This window comes from Triticum dicoccoides, chromosome 3A, assembly GCF_002162155.2.
Source record: "Triticum dicoccoides isolate Atlit2015 ecotype Zavitan chromosome 3A, WEW_v2.0, whole genome shotgun sequence".
Lineage (NCBI taxonomy): Eukaryota > Viridiplantae > Streptophyta > Magnoliopsida > Poales > Poaceae > Triticum > Triticum dicoccoides.
Genome location: NC_041384.1, coordinates 25,066,546 through 25,072,307, shown reverse-complemented (window position 1 = coordinate 25,072,307; position 5,762 = coordinate 25,066,546). Strand labels below are relative to the sequence as shown.

The window sequence follows — 5,762 nt, the reverse complement described above, 5'->3', positions numbered from 1 at the left end:
GTGGTTGTTGCGTGTTGTGGGGATTGGTGGGTGTTGTCTATCATGCGCCTATGTGGTTGCATGCTTAGTGAGTAGTCCACATGTGGTGGGTTTGTACCGGTTTTTTGTTAATTAACTGGGCAATTCTCTTCTGCTTAATTAATCGACGAGGTAAATCTTTTGCCTCCGTTTTGAAAAAGAAGAGTGAAAATTGTAAGCCTTAGTTTGTCTTACCACACGCTGATTAGAAGAACTGGAAGGAAAAATGCAAGGATTAAGACTACAGCATAGAAAAAGATATCAGTTAGCTTGCAGGCAATTTTGTCCCTTGCAGTGCAGCCAAGGAGTCCAAGTGCAATAAGTACTTGAAAGTTTAAACTTCAAAAACATCCTATATTTTGGTACAGCCTAAACGATCTTATATTTCTTTGCAGAGGAGTAGTGCATATCAGCTTTATATTCTCCACAGTCTGATCCATTAGACCGAGCCATTGCGAGCAATATGTCCACAAACTAGATGGCTTAGATTGTTGCAGTCCATTAATCCAAGTCAATCCAACGTTATATACACACTTAACATTGATCACTGAAGCATCGTGATATAGTGCTATCACTATGCATAGTAACTACCGGTTGTCATCAACAGCGGAAATTTGAACAGACCAATCATTCATACAGTGACACAGAAGTGGCAAACAAAAAAAAATACCACTGTATGTTTGTTTTCGCTAGCTCTTGAGATTTGCATATCTGCCGTATATGTATTATTATCCCAGACAGACAATTGCAAACCAAAAGAAGAAAGCAGGAGGCAAAACCACATATAGAACGAATCCTTTATGGATTATTACAAACGGACAGATGTGTAGTGCAAGCTTCCACTGGCTGTACTGTACCTGCAACCTTGCTGTTTGGGGGCCTGGCCGGCTGGGAACATCGGCGAGTCGGCAACGGCAATAATAGGGATAAACAAGACACTTGGTTTGTTGGCCACTAACAGAAGAAACATCTATTTGGAGGAAGCTTGATGCATTCTTGCTATTGATAGGGATAAACAAGTAATTTACAAATAATAAGCAGAATCTGAAAAAGGGCTAGAGTGGTATTTCTTTTGGCAGTCAACCAACATATGCAGTTGTAGTCGCTCACCTTCAATGCCAAAGCTTCCAAGCATTCCCGCCCTGCTCTTTCCACCTCGACCAAAAAAAGTGCTGAACCACTTCAAAGAGCTCGTCAGCGCCTCATCAATTGTTTTGTCTTGACACGGCGAGCAGCTCTTTGAGCTGCGCTAGAGCCTTCTTCTCGACGGCCTTAAATGGGATGCGGTTTATCACCTGGGCTCCGAACGAGAAAAGCAGGGCATCGGTCGCCGTTTTGGCGTCGACGCCTCTCGCCTGGAAGTAGAAGAGCTCGTTAGGGTCGAGGTCCCCACTGATGGCAGCTCCGTGCGTGCATTTGACATCGTCGGCGATGATCTGAAGGTTTGGCTTCACATTCACCACAGCCTTTGGTGAGAGCAGAAGACACTTGGTTTGCTGCCCTGCATCGGTTTGCTGTGCATACCTGCAAATCAACAAGATCAAAAGGCCAGGAAAATTTCCAGATGTAACTACAAGCTTTGTCAATAGCCATAAATCCATATTTTCCCATGCTGCAACAGACAGTTTTTACAATAGGTGAAACAAATTAACAGTATACATTTCCTGAAGTAGAAAGTAAATTTTTACATTCAGTTCCGTGTACTGTAATATCTACAAGACTACAACCAAAACATGCCTCTTCTAGTCTACTTGTAATATTTTCATCAGTATACACCTTTTTAATCTAAACTACTGCAGTATTCCAAATTAACATGACACTGCAAAAGACAATCATGACACTGCAAAAGACAATCTTATGAGGTCCTATTTTACAGCGACAGTGAAACATATGGGCAATCAAAGAATTTACACAGCATTGGTAGCAAGCATATTTCCTAAACTAGTAAAATGTTATATTCATTGCTTTGTACTGCTACAGCTAGAAGCCTACAAAGACTACAACCAAATACATGCTTCTGCTAGCTTGCTTGTATTTTCATCAGTGTACAGCATCTTTTATGAAAAACTAATACAATGTTCTAAGAACATGAAACTACAGAAACTAATCTTACCAAGGCCTCTTTCAACAACAGTGAGACATGTATGTTACCAAATTATTCACATAGCATTAGTAAGATGGTACTACAGAAATAACATTTCTCAAATGCTGTTTCAATGATACTGTAAGGATTTCTATCAGAATACAAAAGGTTAATAAATGAGAAGAGTCTGACCAAATACCTGTTGACTTGAATATTTCCATCAAAAATACCATTTCCTGTACCACAAGCAATCAATTTGTGGAGCTGTCGTGAAAAACCTCTCGGGTGATCAAGTATCAGTCTGCTATGCAGATCATGAATCTGCTTATTCTGAGATGTTAAGTGAAACGTTGATAGTTCTGTTTCTGTCTCAGGACCCAATTGCTGGATGTGAAGATTGTGCCTGTTCAGTCTTGCTCCAGTGCTGACCTCAACGAACTCATATTTACTAGATGTATTCTGCAAAAGGAAAAAAACACAACTAATGAGACTGATAATATCCATTTCGAATAATAATCTTTATATAAAACCTTATTTACATGCAGCATGTGTCATGAGTACTGAAACAAAAATATGCATACCTACTCTTTACATAAAGAAAAATAAACTTGGCAACAGCATGAATAGAAACAAAGTGAGCGCTTTCTAGTCCTCCATTTTCGGAGGATATAACACCAAAACCAGAATAACTCCGAAATTTTAGTTTCCAGGATAACTGCTTGATTGCATGGATAGCAAATCCAAAAAATGAAGGCATTGAATAAACTGCAGCAGGTTACTAATTAACACCGACTTTACTTGCGTCCTCACTGATCCATATTCTGCGGTCCTAATCAACCTTATGACAGCTATCCCCACAGATGTACAGATGATTATTCAGATTTCAGCTCAAACAAGCATATATTGAAGTAATTACCACCCCTAAAATCAACCAAATAAGTCTAGTGTCTGACCATGTTTATTCCTTATCAAATCAAAATATCAACTCATTCGGTACTGAGTAGGTACTAGGAATACACCAAGCTATCCCTATTTCATAGTGAAAACGATGATCTAAGACATGAAACCATTACTCTGAAATGTAAATTTGCAAGAGGTCTATATGGTTTTATTGGTAGCTAATCCAAGATAATTCAAGCAATACCAAGGCACCAAATATAGAAACTTCACAAATTCCTCATTTTATTTTGACTATAATATGTTCCTCGTCTTTCCACATTCAAATGATCATACTATCCTTCTGCATCTAGTATTAACTGAATACCGAGTTCATCGACTAACCTGTTGATTATCCTACTCCTACACTATGAAAGCAAGCATAATCACATGATACTCACAACCACTAGAACAGTAGACAAAAGGTGTAACAAGATTATCCACAATTCGAATATAGCTAAAAGCATCAGATATTGCCTAAATTGCAGCTGGTGCTGCTAATTAAGAGACTTTAGTGGCGTCCTCACTGATCCATATTCTGTGGTCCTAGACCTTATGACAGCCATCTCCACAGATGTGAAGATGACTAGTTCATATTTTAACTGAAACAATCATATATTGAAGTAATTACTGCTGCTACAATCAACCGAATAAACCTGACCATGTTTATTCCTAAATCCTAATCGAATCTAAATAGCAACTCATTCAGTAATGAGTAGGAACTAGGAAGACATCAAGCTATGTCCAATTTCATAGTGAAGACAATGAACTAAGATATGAAACCATTACTCTGAAATGTAAATTTGCAGGGGGTCTATTTGGTTTTATTGGTTGCTAATTCACTGACCAGCTTGTGTTACTGAAGAGTGAGTTCACTGACTAACTTGCTGACTATCCTACCCCTACACTGAATGCAAGCACATGATACTCATAACCGCTAGAACAATAGATAACAGGTGTAAACAGGATTATCCTCAATTGCAATATATAGCTCAAAGGATCATCAGACTATAGTGTGCTCCCTACCCCCTACAATCATTTAACCCAGTGCAACCATGTCTCTCCATAATTGATTTCTCATCAGCACTGATCACTGTCCTAGCTGAATGTCAAATAATTATATAGCTCAAGCAACCTTTTACACAACATTTATGTGAAGCCCATAATCAAATAAAAGCAGTCCAAAATGCACAAGACAATCGCACCTGCTGGACGGTGGTCCACTTGGTATGCGCCGCGGCGGGTGACTGTCTCTGCACATAGGAATGAACCACTCTAGCACCCTCCTCCACGATGATGTCCACCACCGGGTTGGCCCAATAGCAGCCGCCGTCCTCTTCCCCAGCCCCGAAATGCTCCTCGACGATGGCGACCTCCGCCCCCTTCTCTGCTATCACCAGAACCCTGGGGTTGGACATCATCAGACTGGCACCGTCGCTGCCGCTGTAGGCGAACATGATGTGGACGGGGTCGTCGGCCATCTTGGCCCACTCGGGCACGTACACCACGGCAACGTCGCTCGCGCCGACGGCGTTGAAGTCGTAGAAGATGTCCCGGTGGGAGAACCGCGCGGAGGCGGCGACGGCGGCGGCCGCCCGGTCCCTGGCGTGGCCAGGGGGCATGTCCGCGAGGGCGGAGACGTGGGCTCCGGAGGCGGCGACGAGGCGGCCGTCGGAGAAGAGGACGTGGGACTCCAGGTCGGAGGAGGGCGGCGGCGGCGCGAGGCCGGGGGTCCGGGTGGGCGTCGAGATGGGGAGGGAGCGGAGGTAGGAGATGTCGGTGAAGCGGAAGGCCTCGTTGGAGCGGCGGGTGGGCCAGGGCGTGGTGAGGAGGGAGAGCGCGGAGGCGGAGCGGAGCGGGTCGAGCAGCGGCGAGGACGGCGCCGCGTCCTCCAGCTGCTCGGCGATGCGGAGGACCAGGTCGTCGGAGACGGACGGGGCCGCCGCGCGCGACGCGGCGACGGAGGAGGCCGCGCGGCGGCGGAGACGCAGGAGAGGGGGCGGGGGCGGGCCGGCGCGGGGAGGGGCGGCGCAGAGCGACGGCGGCGACATGGCGGCCGGCGAAGCTTCGCCGTTCCTCTCGTCCAGTGGCAGAGGAGAGGGGATGGGGGCAGAGTTGTTGGGTTGTGACGCGTTGGCGGAATCGGCTGACGAGTGGGGCCCAGGGAGAGCAGATGATGGGCCGACTCGTTTGCATTTAGACTGGACATGGGCCGACTTGTTTTTATGTACAATGGCCTCCGACCTGTTATGGCTAAAAAAAAACCTGTTACAGCTCAAAAGAAAAAAAAAAGCAGGGATACCTGTTGTTCCCCCTATTTTTCGTCATGGCGATCGAGCCACTATAAATCTCTTCTTGAGAGTGGTTGAGTCTGACATTGAAATCTTTCCATTCTTGGGAATTAATTATGTGGGTTGTCCTTATATGTGAAAGACGAGTCCATTTGCGTTAAACTTGTACTGATTGGCAATTGTGGCAGACATTTAGGGTTTTGGTGAGGCTAGTGGATCTTAATATCTAGGGTGACGAACCACCTTTCAACCCAAGTTTGAACCTTTCCATACAAATATTTGGGCTGCACCTCCACTTTAGAAAGCTTATGAAGGTGCACTTTCCGCCTCTTACCGACAGTGGGTGGCGCGTCTTGGGGGGTGGAAGGGCAAGAATTTTCTCCTATCCTGTCGTGTTGTTCTGGCAAATTCGCCCTTGCACTCGCATGTCTGTT

At 44.8% G+C, this 5,762-nt stretch overlaps 1 pseudogene; it reads right to left on the bottom strand.

The window, feature by feature from the left end:
- Nucleotides 1-652: 652 nt before the first annotated feature.
- LOC119271794 lies at nt 653-5,246 on the bottom strand (annotated as a pseudogene).
- Nucleotides 5,247-5,762: the final 516 nt, after the last annotated feature.